We start from the raw sequence: 13,594 nt of genomic DNA on the forward strand, positions 1-13,594 counted from the left end.
CAACCTCCACAACCCAAATCTGAAATTCAATAATCAAAAGGAGGAGAGAGAAATATAATAGGGCAAATGAGAGATGAAGATGAAGAAGGAGGATCGGAGAGAGAAAGTTAATGGGGAATGGTAAGTCTTGTATGTGGCTAGCCTAGACTTGGCAAATGAGTCATTCGGGTCAGGTATGGGTCGGGTCAAATTCGGGTCAGCACATGTTCGGGTCGGATTTGGGTCGGGTCGGGTCATTTTGGGTCAATAAATTGTCGGGTCGGGTTTCGGGTCAATACTTCGGGTCAACTTTGGGTCGGATCGAGTTAGGGTCGGGTCAAGTTTGGGTCGGGTCAAGTTCGGATCGGGCCATTTCGAGTCGGGTCAGTTTTTGAGTCCATATATCGGGTCAAGTTTGGGTGGGGACAAGATCGGGTCGGGTCAAGTTCGGGTCGGGTTGACTTTGGGTCGGGTTATTTCGGGTCGATAATTTGAGTCAAGCAATTAAGCTGAAATTAGTAGATTTATAATTTTTATACGGATTAATTATTAGTTTTTTTTTAAGGAAATATAGTTGTCTGTGTTAATATCATTGTTATTGTTGTCATAATAATAATAATAATAATAATAATAATAATAATAATAATAATAATAGTAATAATAATAATAATAATAATAATAATAATAATAATTATTATTATTATTATTATTATTATTATTATTACTATTATTATTATTATTATTTGTTGTGAAATAAGGGTGAAAGATGGGAGATCGAGAGAGAATTAATATGTTCATGTTATTCCATATGATAGGGGTATATATATACATAGAATATTATAAGTAGGGTTTGCTTAGATAAGAATAAACCCTAGATCTAGAATATTCTGGAAACATACAAAGAGAATAATGGATATCCACACAATATTTTCATAACTCCTCCTTGGATTTCCATTATCGAAGATTGTGCCTCGTTAAAACCTTATTAGGAAAAACCCTGTGTGATAAAAACCTAATGAACACTAGTAGAAAAAAAATGCTATTTGTAACTGGCGAAATTGACTTTTTGTAACTGGCATTGTTGGTTGCGAATGCCACCGTTACAACTAGTTAAAATTATTCGTAACCGGCTAATGTTAGTTACAAATAATGTGCTATTCGTAACTGGCTTAACCAAATGCCAGTTACAAAAAGTCTATTTTCCAAGTTAGAAAACATACTATTCGTAACTGGCATTAAGTTATGCCGGTTATAATTAGGGTATTATTAGTAACTGGCAAATATTAACGCCGGTTACGAATAACATTTTATTTTATTTTAAAAAATTAAAATGGCAATAGTAGCAGATAAATGAGTCAAAACGGGTTGTGCGATTTGGGTCGAATCAAACGGGTTAAACTGAGCTGGGTTGAAATGGGTTGTGTCGAAAATTTTGGACCCACGACACAACCCGGATTAAATCCGAGCTGTGCCGGATTGAAACCGGGTCGGACCCACGTGACCCACCAGCCGTGCGAGTTAGGGTGGGCTGGGTCCAACCCGGCCCACTGGCCACCTCTAGTAGCAGATGCCCCTACTTCCATTATCCACGCTACATTTTTTTTTAATGTGAAACAACATAAATTATTAACCCAACTTTTATACAGTAATAAATATAATGATAATTAATTTAAACCACGTAATAAGATCCAATTTAATCGACATCGATCTATATCATCAATTATAAAATACATAAAATGATGTACTTCTAATTACAAATATGTCACCAACTTTCAACTACAAAGGACATGTATGTCATCCTAAAAGAACAGAGTGATAAGAGGTGATTTGAACTTAACAAAATAGATCATTGTGATATCTAAAACAGAACAATCTGAAAATTGCTTGAAGAAATCATCCTCTCATAAGTTGTTCACCCTTTTGAAGGTGCTTGTATAATAAGCTTGGAATAATATTGAGCCCTGCATCCAAAACCAACATGCCAAATTGTTATCACAAAGACCAATGTTAAATAATTTCCAAAATATGAGTTCGTGGGATATCTTTAAAGGTTCCAACGATAAAAGTTTTTACTTACTCATCAAGTAGTGATAATGGATTTCTTAACTTATTGAATCTTGAGAAGATTACAAGACATTGAGCATTAAGAGTGTCTAAATGTTATGTGAATAGAATCAGGTTAACGATTATGATGCATGCAAGGAACAACATAATGAAACTAATCAAGAAGATTGGGATGGGGTGAGAAAGCATATAACATGTTGTCCTTTAAGAAAACATATGTAATATAAGAGCCATGGTGGTACTTATAGATTTTTAGTGGATTTACTTTATAAAAGTATTCTACAAGGCTTTTCTTTCCTGATAGCTATAAGAGCTCAAATTGAGATTAAATTTCTCAAACTAATAGCTTTGCCAATGTGTTGAGTGTGTTCATATGCAGCCATTTGCCAGTACATATTTGTGCTTATATAAATCCCTTAACGATTCACCAGGCTTCACAAGAGATAAAGAAATTTGAATGAGTGTAAGAAAAAAGATACCAAAAATCGAGTTAATCAAACAATAGAAACTAAAGCAGTATAGCTTATAAACCTAACTCAATGTCAGACAAAATTTCCAATAGGCCTATTGCCAGCATGTAGGTGAGATTTGCAAGCCATTTTCACTGAAATTAACATGGTATACTTGTAAGAATTAATTATAAGTTAGGGAAGGGTGCAAAATACTGTAAGTACCACTCACTGAATCAAAAGGCCAAGACTAGCTCTGATTTGCTCGATCCATAATTGCTCGTTTTTCCTTCCTCCGGAGACTCTTTCCAGCCCCTTTTATTAGAGCAACTGCCTTTTCTACTTGACTTGATTTTCCATCAGCATTCGCAACCTTTAAAAAAAATAGCTAACTTGTTTGTTTTGTGACTTTTGTCCATAAGGCCCACAAGGCCTCACGCCTTAGGCATGATGGCAGGGGTGTTAAATGTCAAAGTGTTAGCTGCACAATTGCAACACAAGCCATACCCTTACAATTGCAAAGAAGCTATTATCTTTAAGATCCTTGCTTGCAAAAGGTGACATTTGATAGAGCCATTGTAATACAAAAACTGACAACTCAAACTGAAGAAAAAAAAACAGAGAACACTAAGCTAATGGCCTTCTATGTTTCAATTTTCAAACAAAACTTGACAAGCCTACACCTAGCATTTGAAGATCAATATCTGAAAGACAAATGACATAGAAGAACTGCAACCACTCTTAAATTATTGACAAACAAAAAAAATTTAATACAAGTAATACATAATAATGTAGCTCATTAATTGAAAAATGAATCATATTATCAAATTGAGAAAGAAATTAGAACATTACAGTAGGAGAAACCGAATGAGTGAATTACCTGCAATAGGAGCAATCTCTTGCCTACTTATTTTCAACAAGTATCTTAACATCCTCATTAATCAAGATGAATATAATCAGACATTATCATGAGCATATTATCTGGCCTCTTCCAACTCTTTAAGTACATCCAACTTCTTTAAAATGAGGATAAAATATTTAGATAATTAACATAAAAAGGCCATTTATATAAAGTTTTTTTTTTTATTTCATCATATTTTTCCAACTATGTTACCCTCTACTATTATTGCCTGCAAAAGACAACCTCGAGTTTCACCTTACTTAAAATATAAATTTATCATAAATGATCAAACCACAACTCCAACACGTAATAAGGGTGCTACTAAAGGCGAGGGAAAATTGTGAAGAATCAAATGACAGAATATGATAATTTTACAGAAAAAAATAAATTATCTTAGCTTTGTTATATAAGGCTTCTTAAAAGCACGTTTTCTAAATTCTAGTTCAAAATGACACTAATAAATCTACTCTTCCCGCAAAGACAACTACTTGAGAAATAAAGTCTTAGCTTCTATATCATTCATCCAGCCAATAGAAAAGAGGATACTAAACTGAGATTGGTGAGGTACTTATCAAGATAAAATGGTGCAATATTTTATCTTGAGAATTTTATCTTTGACTTACTATAATTGTAAAGCTTTTATCTAACAAAACTACTTTTACAAGCCACTAAAACAACAATAATTCATTAGTATACAATCTCAAATGCCCAATTGTTAATACTGATGCATAAACACAATTACATGTATACTTCTCCGTTTTATTAGTGATTTTCATGATTTTCTTAATCAATTTTTTTATGTTCAAATATGAAATGAGGTGTATTGATAAGTTTCCGAGGATCGAACTATAAGCGGATACATTTCTGTATTATTACAAGATATTGATAATTATTCTTAGCAAATTTTAATAATTATACAGCATAACCCTACCTCAAAAGGGACAAACCCAGAAAAATCAACAAAAAAACATCATAATTCATATATTCACCATCAAAAGACGGGACAAACCCATAAAAATCAATACAAAACACATCATAATTCATATATTCACCATCAAATGTAATCACAAAATCAATCAATTTACAAAATCAATATAATAATTTCCCAAAATCTAACCAAAATAGTATACATCAAACCTCATCCCAGCAAAAATACAACAAAAAAACAAAATTGAGGGTGAAAACCAACTTTCAGCAACAAATCGGTTGTTATAATATGATAATCATTCATAACTTCAATAATTATACCCATTTCTTCAATAATTATACGTAGTTAACAGCCAAAAAATACCTAAATTAACAATAAAAATCAATGACGAAAAACCAAAAAAACCCAAATCAATCAAAAATCAATAACAACAAAAACAAATTGAAAACACATGCAGTACAACCTCATTTGGGTAAACAATACACAACGAAAATCAACAAAAACAAAATGAAATTAAATCAATAACGAAGCAGAAAATGCAGTTGAATCCAAAAACACAAGAGTCAGTTAGTCAAATCTAGCTAAACCAAACCAAAAGGAGGAAGAATAAGAGGAAAAGACAAACCTTAAAAAGGGGGAATGAAAACAAAACACTACGCCCTCAAATAGATGTTCTTTAATTGCAACAACCACCCTCCGATATCCTCCGGAAAAATGGGGATTGCAATTCCTCAGCATCATTCGGCAATTACGACGATTCCAAATGCATGACTGCAGAAGCAGAGAGCACAGGTTGCACTATGAAAAATTGAGGAATTTTAGATGTGTTCAAGGAAAGCAAAAAATTAAGGTTGTTCTGTGAAAATTTAGGGTAAGTTTGAGTAGGAGGAACCTAGGAAGAGTAGGAGTACTTTCTTAAAATAAATACTTCCTCCGTTTTTTTTATTGCATCATAGGGTTTTGGAGACAAAATTTGGTAGTGGAAAAAAGTAAGAGAGAGAAACGTAAAAATATAAAATTGTCCATGTAATGTAAGATAAAATAAAAAGTAAGTATGAAAAAGTAAGGGTATGTTGGGTATTTGCAGTGTGAACATAGATATTTTTTCTCCTAAAAAGGAAATGATGCAATAATAAGTAAACTTCCTAAAGTAGTAAGTGATGCGATAAAAAAAAAAAGGAGGAAGTAGTAAAAAGAATACAAGTAAAGTGAGTGTTGTGCACTTAATTATGCAATTATGTGGAATAGCATTTATAACTGACCTTAATAAACTCCATTACAATTAATAAAGTCAACAAAATTTGACCTATTATTTGTAACTAGCCTTTTTTATGTCCATTACTAATGATTGATCTTTTTATCTTTGAACTACTTTTTGTAACTAACCTTGGATATGCCAGTTACTAATACTAATTTATTTATAACCCGCACTTGTAATGTCAGTTACGAATACCCTTGTAGTAACTAACATAGCTTATGCCAGTTACAAATAGAGCGTTACAAATAGCATTTTTTCTACTAGTGGAAGGAAAAAGAGTACAACATTCTTCGTAATACGCTCGAAATGTTGCCTCGTTAAAAACCTTACCAGGAAAACCCAATATGGGACAAAAACCATGGTTAAGGGAAAAAGAGTGCAGCGCGTAATTTCTCCCCCGGATGATATAGCTTGAGGTCTTCTAATGCAATGAATCCAATATAGTTGAGTGTCTTCACACATGACGTGGAATAGTATCATTCCTTGATTTTAATTTCGAGTCTTCCAAATCTTCAAATTTTTACTCAAACAAGTGAGTCTTCATATCACCAAACCTATAACAATAATACATGTGTTTGTCCACATTTCATTCAAAATCTCTGTTCAAAGTTGCCTTAACTATTATACTTATGCCATCTTTTGGAGGTCGTGAATAATGGAAATTGATGATCATTATAATTTGATTAAACATTCCTCAATAATAATATGGCAACCCATGATATTATTAATGTTGATTTTTCAATCTTGTATGAAATAATAATATAGCACATATAATTATATACCTTGATCGTGATTCTTCTGGACCATGATAAAACAGTCTCACGCATAAGTATCTTGTTGATCCTTTAGAATATTTATAATTAACACGATAGTTCTCTTTCATATACAAATAGTAATTCTCATTACTAACACTTATATGCTCAAACTTCAGGTTAAGATGTCAATGATTTAGTGACATAGACTTTTCAAGAGTTTGATAGTAATTGCATTATTCAGGAGATAAACTTTGTAGGGCTAGATATTTAAATACGTCGTATATAAGTTCTTCAGGAACTCTTTTTACATGATAATTTCATTACATTTCATTACAATTATAAGCCCATTGGAATATAAATATCTCTTTCTAATTTTTCATAAAAGTTGTAAATATGTCTTACTATACTTTGAATGAACATTCACATACACCACAGCCATTGTAAGAAATTAATCCATACAATATGAGATATATAAAACATGATAACATATTAAACAAATTATACAATGAGTAATGCATATAACAACTTCGAACATATGCAATGAATAATCTAGTAACCTATGACTCACACATGCATATGAACATACATAGGACTCGAAATAATGCAAGACACTATACAGTGTGGATTTTAAAAATCCATATTTCTTTGGACTTCTGGTCCATGATAAACTTTTATTATTATCATTATGTCGACATTAAAATGGATATACATTCCAGATCCCTTATTCACTAGTTCATTATATCATGCATATGCATTATTTATCGGTTCCATCATATACCGGTATCATCATATAATTCCTCAAGGTACAATTTTAATTTGCACACTATTTTGACATTGATATTTGAATACATTTTTCATTGGTACCATCATAATTTTTCTTACATCATAGGCCATCTATTGTAATAATTTAGATATCTACACAACTTCAAAGGTTTTTCATACACCTGATATTAATATACTATTACACTATTAAAAGTGTCAACTGCACTATCTTGCCATATATTACATCTTTATATTGGAACCGATTATACAATCTACACTTCAGATGTAGTGATTCAAGTATGATTGGCAAGATTCTATCTCAATGTATACACATAATTAATATGACCAAAATGTATCTTCAACGCTATGCAACATGAGTCATAACTGAATACAAATCAAATCATAAATGTGCAACATATCTTGATAATATATATACAAAAGTTGGCATATAACTTTTCAAACTACCATTATAGGGATCATATTTATTATTTATTTATTTTAATTAATTTTTCCAACTTTTGCTAATTCGTCCTTCTCCCCCTAAGTTGGTAAAATATCTCATTTATAGGGGCATCTTATTATATATCGACTTAGTAGACAAATTTGCATTAATAAAATTCACTTCATTAGGAGGATCACAATCAAAATTTATTTCTCAGAAGATTTGTATTAAACAAGTTTCATCTCTTCTGGAAAAGAACTTCAATGAAGAATCATTTTTTCGTTAATTTTACATTGCAGGTGTATTTATTATATATTACCCTTTTCATAATATCTTCTGGAAAACAATGTCAATGGGGAGACATGTGTTGTGCAGTTGTACATTTTCCATTATTTTCCAATTTCTTTATATGCTGACATATAATAGCTGTAGGCGTCGTTCGAAGTGCGCCTACGTTAAAAGCATGTGGTGAATATGCTTGGCACTCATAGGAAGTGGGAATTGACATTACGATTAGGGACAAATAAAGTAGGGAGCCGCCAACAAGTTTTTTAAGGAACTTGTAAACCGTTCACGGATCATAAAAGGCAACAACGATAAGGGACAACGATAGGCAACAACGATTGACCCGCGAAGGTTACACCCCATTCATAATCCATGAGATTACTAACTCCATATGGTTTGGAACCACGAAAGGAGGATCGGGGATGATGGTACGAAGTGAGTCATGGAGTCACATTCGCCCGTATTGGCCTCTACTCGATTCTTATTGTGAAAAGCATTCCTGTGATCTCAAAGGCATACAAACAATAATTCAATTCGCTCCAAACTATTATTTAACTAAATTGGTTTAAAATTAACGCACACATAATTCTAAAATTTGGTGATCACTTCAATTAATAATAAGATTAAAAGGATCCTAAACCGGTTGTCCAAATTATCTTATTAGGCGTGATTTTCAATTACATATTCCCTTTAAACATGCAATATTATGATCAATAATAACAATAATAATAGAATCAACATTAATATTAAAACCAATTTAATCACAATCCCAACAACATAAAAATTGTTAGAAAAATAATAATAATAATAAAAGAGCATGATCCTTACTTTGAATCTGTTTGCTTGCAACTATAAAATAATAAACGAGTTAGTAACTTCAAGGAAATAATAAAACAATAACTAAATTAAATTAAATAAAATAAGGTTGATTTTGGGGCCAAACCCTCAAACGATTCTACCTTTCACGCCTTGGCTTAAGGACAGAACCTCGAGTAAAATATGGACTCCTTTGAGTGCTTGAAGAAGGAATTTTGAAGTGAAAAGTGTAGGATAGTGTTTAAATTAATAGCATAGAAGAGAGAAAATAAGAATAATAAAATTCTGGTTGCCCCGTACATCAGAAATGAGGGGGTATTTATAGGGAAAATGTGCTGAGGGAGCACACGGAACCCTAAAATAATAAAAACCCTAAAAAAGTATCCCGTGACACGGTCAGATTGTACCGTGACACGGTCAGACTGTACCGTCAGACGGTACACTTTCCTGTGACACGGTACAGCTTTGGAGCGACGCGGGAAATTTTCAAAAAACGGAATGAAAAACGCGTTAAGGGTTTACGCGGAAAGGACACGAAACATCCCGTGTCACGACAAACCTCCCGTGTCACGGGAAGTCCCACCGTCAGACGGGAAGGGTTCCCGTGACACGGTCAGGCTGTACCGTGACACGGTCAGTTCCAGTCCATTTTTCCATCTAAATTCATTTTTAACCCTAATTTCTTACGGCTTTTTAAGTGCCGATTGATAATTTCGGGCTTTTTCCTGACTTTTATTATTCGGGCTAAAATAAGAAAATAATGAAATAAAAATAAATAAAATATTTGGGCCAAAAATAAATAAAATAATAAAATAAAAAGGTTTGGGCTTAAAATTAATTAACAAGCTTGGGCTAAAATTAAAACTATGCTTTTACCAAACATCAAGACTAATCCATGGACCTTTCAAAGGTATGAATTTAATACGATTTTTCAAGCACTCTCGGGATTTAATACTAAACCCGACCAACAGTGGCGGTGAAAGGTTATTTATCATCGGGTTTTGTTTTGGGGAGACATTTTTAGGTGTCTACAGAAGCCCCCACTTTGACTGAGTTTGTAGAAACATTAGTTTCGAAAACGATAGTCAAAGTAGTCGATAGGGACGGAGAATGATTTAAGACGTTTTGCGATCCTAAATCACTCTGCATACGCCGATACCTGCAGAAAAATGTTAATTCCACAGATAAGAGAGTAAAGGGATAGAAACGTATCTGGCACCAGTGTGTCGGTGACAAACGAGTTTGGCAGCTTCCTAAGCTTGAAGGAATCCACCGAGTGACATTTGTTGAAATGTTTCCCATGCTTGAGGAAAGCCGACTGAAGAGTTTGGTACCTTTCTAAGCCTGAAGAAAGCTACCGGATAATACTTTCCATGCCTGAGGAAAGTCAACGAACAAATTTGGTGTCATTCTATGCTTGAAGAAATCCACCGCTAATGCCTTCCATACTTGAGGAAAGTCGACAAAGGAATTTCGTGGTTTTCTATACTTGAAGAAAAATCCACTCATGATGTTTTCCATTCCTGAGGAAAGCCGACTTGGCGGTTTTCTATACTTGAAGAAAAATCCATCGATAACGCTTTCCAAGCTTGAGGAAAGCCGACTTGGCGGTTTTCTATACTTGAAGAAAAATCCACCGATAACGCTTTCCAAGCCTGAGGAAAGCCGACGATTGCGGAAAATTGATAAGTTTATGGTGGTTCGATTATCCCCGAACGTGGGTCGCAGATGATTCACAATTTTAAGCCGATTATCCGACCATATTAAATGCTTAAAATGCCGAAAAATAGGCTTTGACGCTTGCTAGGGGTAAAATGGTAATTTTAGTCCCCCTTAAACATCAGTTGGAATTTTCCGCGTAACTGTAGCGAAAAATAATCGCCCAATAAGCACGGAAAATCAGTCAAACTGGTCAAAAAACCAAGAATATTCCCTGACCAAATGCAGTTTTGCCGTGCCACGTCAGCAGGTTCCCGTGACACGGTCAAGGCTTCCCGTCAGACGGGACAAGGATCCCGTGTCACGGGACCCCCTTTTTTTTTTCCTTTTTCTTTTTTTTTTCTTTTCGCTGTTTGAATCAGTCAACAACGGTCACTTTTTCTCTTTTTTGTCCTTTTCTGTCTTTAAATCCGCATGCTTGCTTTCACCATTTCACATTTCTTCTTCATACTTGCTTTCACACTTCACCATTTTTGCTCCTTTCTTACCAAAAACTGCCGCGCCACGCCTGAGGTTAACCGTCGGCCGTTCGAAGCTCGCCGTGACACAGTAACGGCGACCGTGACACGGTTAGTCCGCAAATCTTTTCTTTTTTTTCTGTTTTGTTGCGGTTTTCCTGCTACTGTTCTGCGCTGCTGCTGTCTGCCGTTGCTGCTTCTGCTTCTGTCCCGGAGCTTCCGCCCAGATTTGTCGGAGCTCCGTCAGTCGCCGTGATACGGTTAGTCTTGACCGTGACACGGTTAGTCTTGCCCGTGTCGCGGCAGCTGCGCTGGTGGCCGGAACACGTTTTCGAGTTTTGGAGTTCGAATTTCACCAATTTTGTTGTAATTTCTCGATCTTCTCCTCATTTTTGACCCTTTACAAACATTCATGTAAGCTCCCTTTGATTTTTGCTTTGAATTTGCTTCATATTAACAATTTCATGACAAACCCTAAAAAATCAATTTGGGGGTTTTTGATTTTGAAGCTTTATGTTGAAATTCTTGCCATGATTTTACTTGTATATGTGTACATGTGTGTTTGTGAGAAATTTGAGGCAAAAATTGCATGATTTGATGGAGAATTGAGCAAATCACCATTTTTGGGTGCTACTTTGTGAAATAATGTTCATGCTTTGAAATGGTGAAAAAATGGTGGTGAATCTTGTGAAATGTTGTGTTGATTCATATTTTGCATATGTACTATATTGTCATGGAGAACATAGTATCATGCGGCTAGGAGAACTGTAGTATTAGTTTGTCATGGAGAAACTAAATACCATAATTTTGCCAATGTTTAGCCTTGAGGTAAAAATTTAGCATATAATTCAATAAACAACTAAATAGTTTAGGAAATGATGCTAAGTATTCAGATTGTTATTGTAAATATGCGACTTGAATTAAATGTTTAGGAAATGATGCTAAACATTTAAATATGCAACTTGAATTAAATGTTTAGGAAATGATGCTAAACATTTAGAAAAATTTAGCATATAGTTCAATAAACAACTAAATAGCTTAGGAAATGATGCTAAGTATTTAGATCTTTATTTTTTTATTATAAATATGCACCTAAAAAAATATTTAGGAAATGATGCTAAACATTTAGATTTTAATAATAGCATGCCTAGACGACGAGATTGCGACCTTTCTACCCGCGGCCGGCGTCGGGCTTTTCGGGAGGACACTCCCACTGCCCCTGAGGGCGTGGACGACGACGTCTTGGAGTCCGAGCCTCGGACTTCTACGAGTAGGGGTAGGTGGGTTCCACCTCCGTGGACCCCAGACCAGTTGGTTTTCTGCCGTGAAAACCACATCTCTCACCGCGCACTCTCCGGCATAGTTGATGGCACACTTCGCCAGCATGGTTCCGGGGCCGGTGATTTGATCCCTCGACTTTACCAGGTCATTACGGGGGATCCTGCTACGAGCGCCCTATGGGAGTCGTCTGGCTTGGTTGATTTCTACGCGACGGTTGTAGGGTTTCGCAGCCCCCAGGGTTGCGGCGCGACGGTCGTTCGCGCATTGTTGGAGTATTTCTGGGATACTACCAACACGTTTCACTTTGCTTGGGGGGAGATGACGGTGACCCCCCTGGACTTCAGCATGATCAGCGGGTTGCGCTTTACTGACCGGGCAGTAGGCCAGATGTCTGATCTATATTGGACATCGGCTGAGGTAGCTGATTTGTTGGGTCCGGTCGTTCAGCACATCAGGACCCGACCGGTGTCTCGAGGTGGTCCTAGGAGTGGACGATCGGAGTCGGCTTCAGTTCTTGCTCGCGGCTTCGATATGGAGGATACGACGGCCGAGCAGCGGGTGCGGATCTTCATCTTGATCCTGATCTCTATGACCCTCTCTCCCGACAATAGTTCAAGCGTGCTCCTCTGCTACCTCCCCTCTTTGGCCAGGATTCCCGAGATAGGATCCTACAGCTGGGCCAGTCTTGGGTACGTGGATCTTCTTCTATCTCTACGTCATGGCTGTCGTCAGCTGAATGACGAGTCCCCTATCACCGTTTACGGCCTGTGGAGATTCGTAGAGGTGATGATCTTTTCCCTTCTTGTTTCATTTCGGCTTGTTCGTTTCGTGTGCTGAATGTTATTTTTGTTGCAGTTATGGTTCTACGAGTACTTCCCAGGCTTGGCTCCTCGCCGGCGTCGGGGAGTGGTCCATGACTTCCCCGTCGGAGCCAGCTGGCGTGACCGAGGAGAGTCACGGGTGGAGTCTGTTCCGGCGCTTCGTGGGCTACTACGCCGAGGCACCTCTTCCGTTGGCGTAAGGATTAGCTTTGTTGCGTTTTTTCCTTCTGATGTTGTTTCTGTCGTTTCACGCCTAACTTTTTATGGTTTCCAGGTTCCCATCGATGTCCAGTATCGTCCTTGGGTCGGGATGACTGATCTACCCGAGGCCCTACGTCTTTCAGTGTACCGTACCATTTTGGTTGGTACTTGGCGCTTCGTTTGGTATTTGGGGGAGCGAGTCGTCCGTCAGCATAGCGGCGATCGTTTCGTGGTGCCTTCATCCCCGCCAGAGTCGATGCTGGACTCCCGCTTGATCAGAGGGTTGATCAACAGGGGAGAGTGCTACACTCTTCCGTGGCAGGAGCTCGTTCATATGGAGAGAAACTATGCGCGGGATTTGCTTCCCACTCTGGCTCCTCCACCCCGTCTTCCCGAGGTATGATTTCTTTCAAGAATCTTCTTTGCTAGTCTCTGTTTTAAATAGTCGAATAACTTGATTATTTGATCATATTTT

General features: G+C 36.4%; 1 long non-coding RNA gene across 1 annotated transcript; it reads right to left on the reverse strand.

Annotated features, from left to right (window-relative positions):
• Positions 1-1,661: 1,661 nt before the first annotated feature.
• On the reverse strand, positions 1,662-5,245 carry LOC110715053. The gene is made up of 2 exons (XR_002510199.1): positions 2,725-5,245; positions 1,662-1,940 (listed from the first exon to the last, which is right to left on the reverse strand). It is a non-coding gene; the product is annotated as an uncharacterized LOC110715053 (long non-coding RNA).
• Between the last annotated feature and the right edge of the window lie 8,349 nt (positions 5,246-13,594).

Source organism: Chenopodium quinoa, unplaced genomic scaffold, assembly GCF_001683475.1.
Source record: "Chenopodium quinoa cultivar QQ74 unplaced genomic scaffold, ASM168347v1, whole genome shotgun sequence".
Taxonomy (NCBI): domain Eukaryota; kingdom Viridiplantae; phylum Streptophyta; class Magnoliopsida; order Caryophyllales; family Amaranthaceae; genus Chenopodium; species Chenopodium quinoa.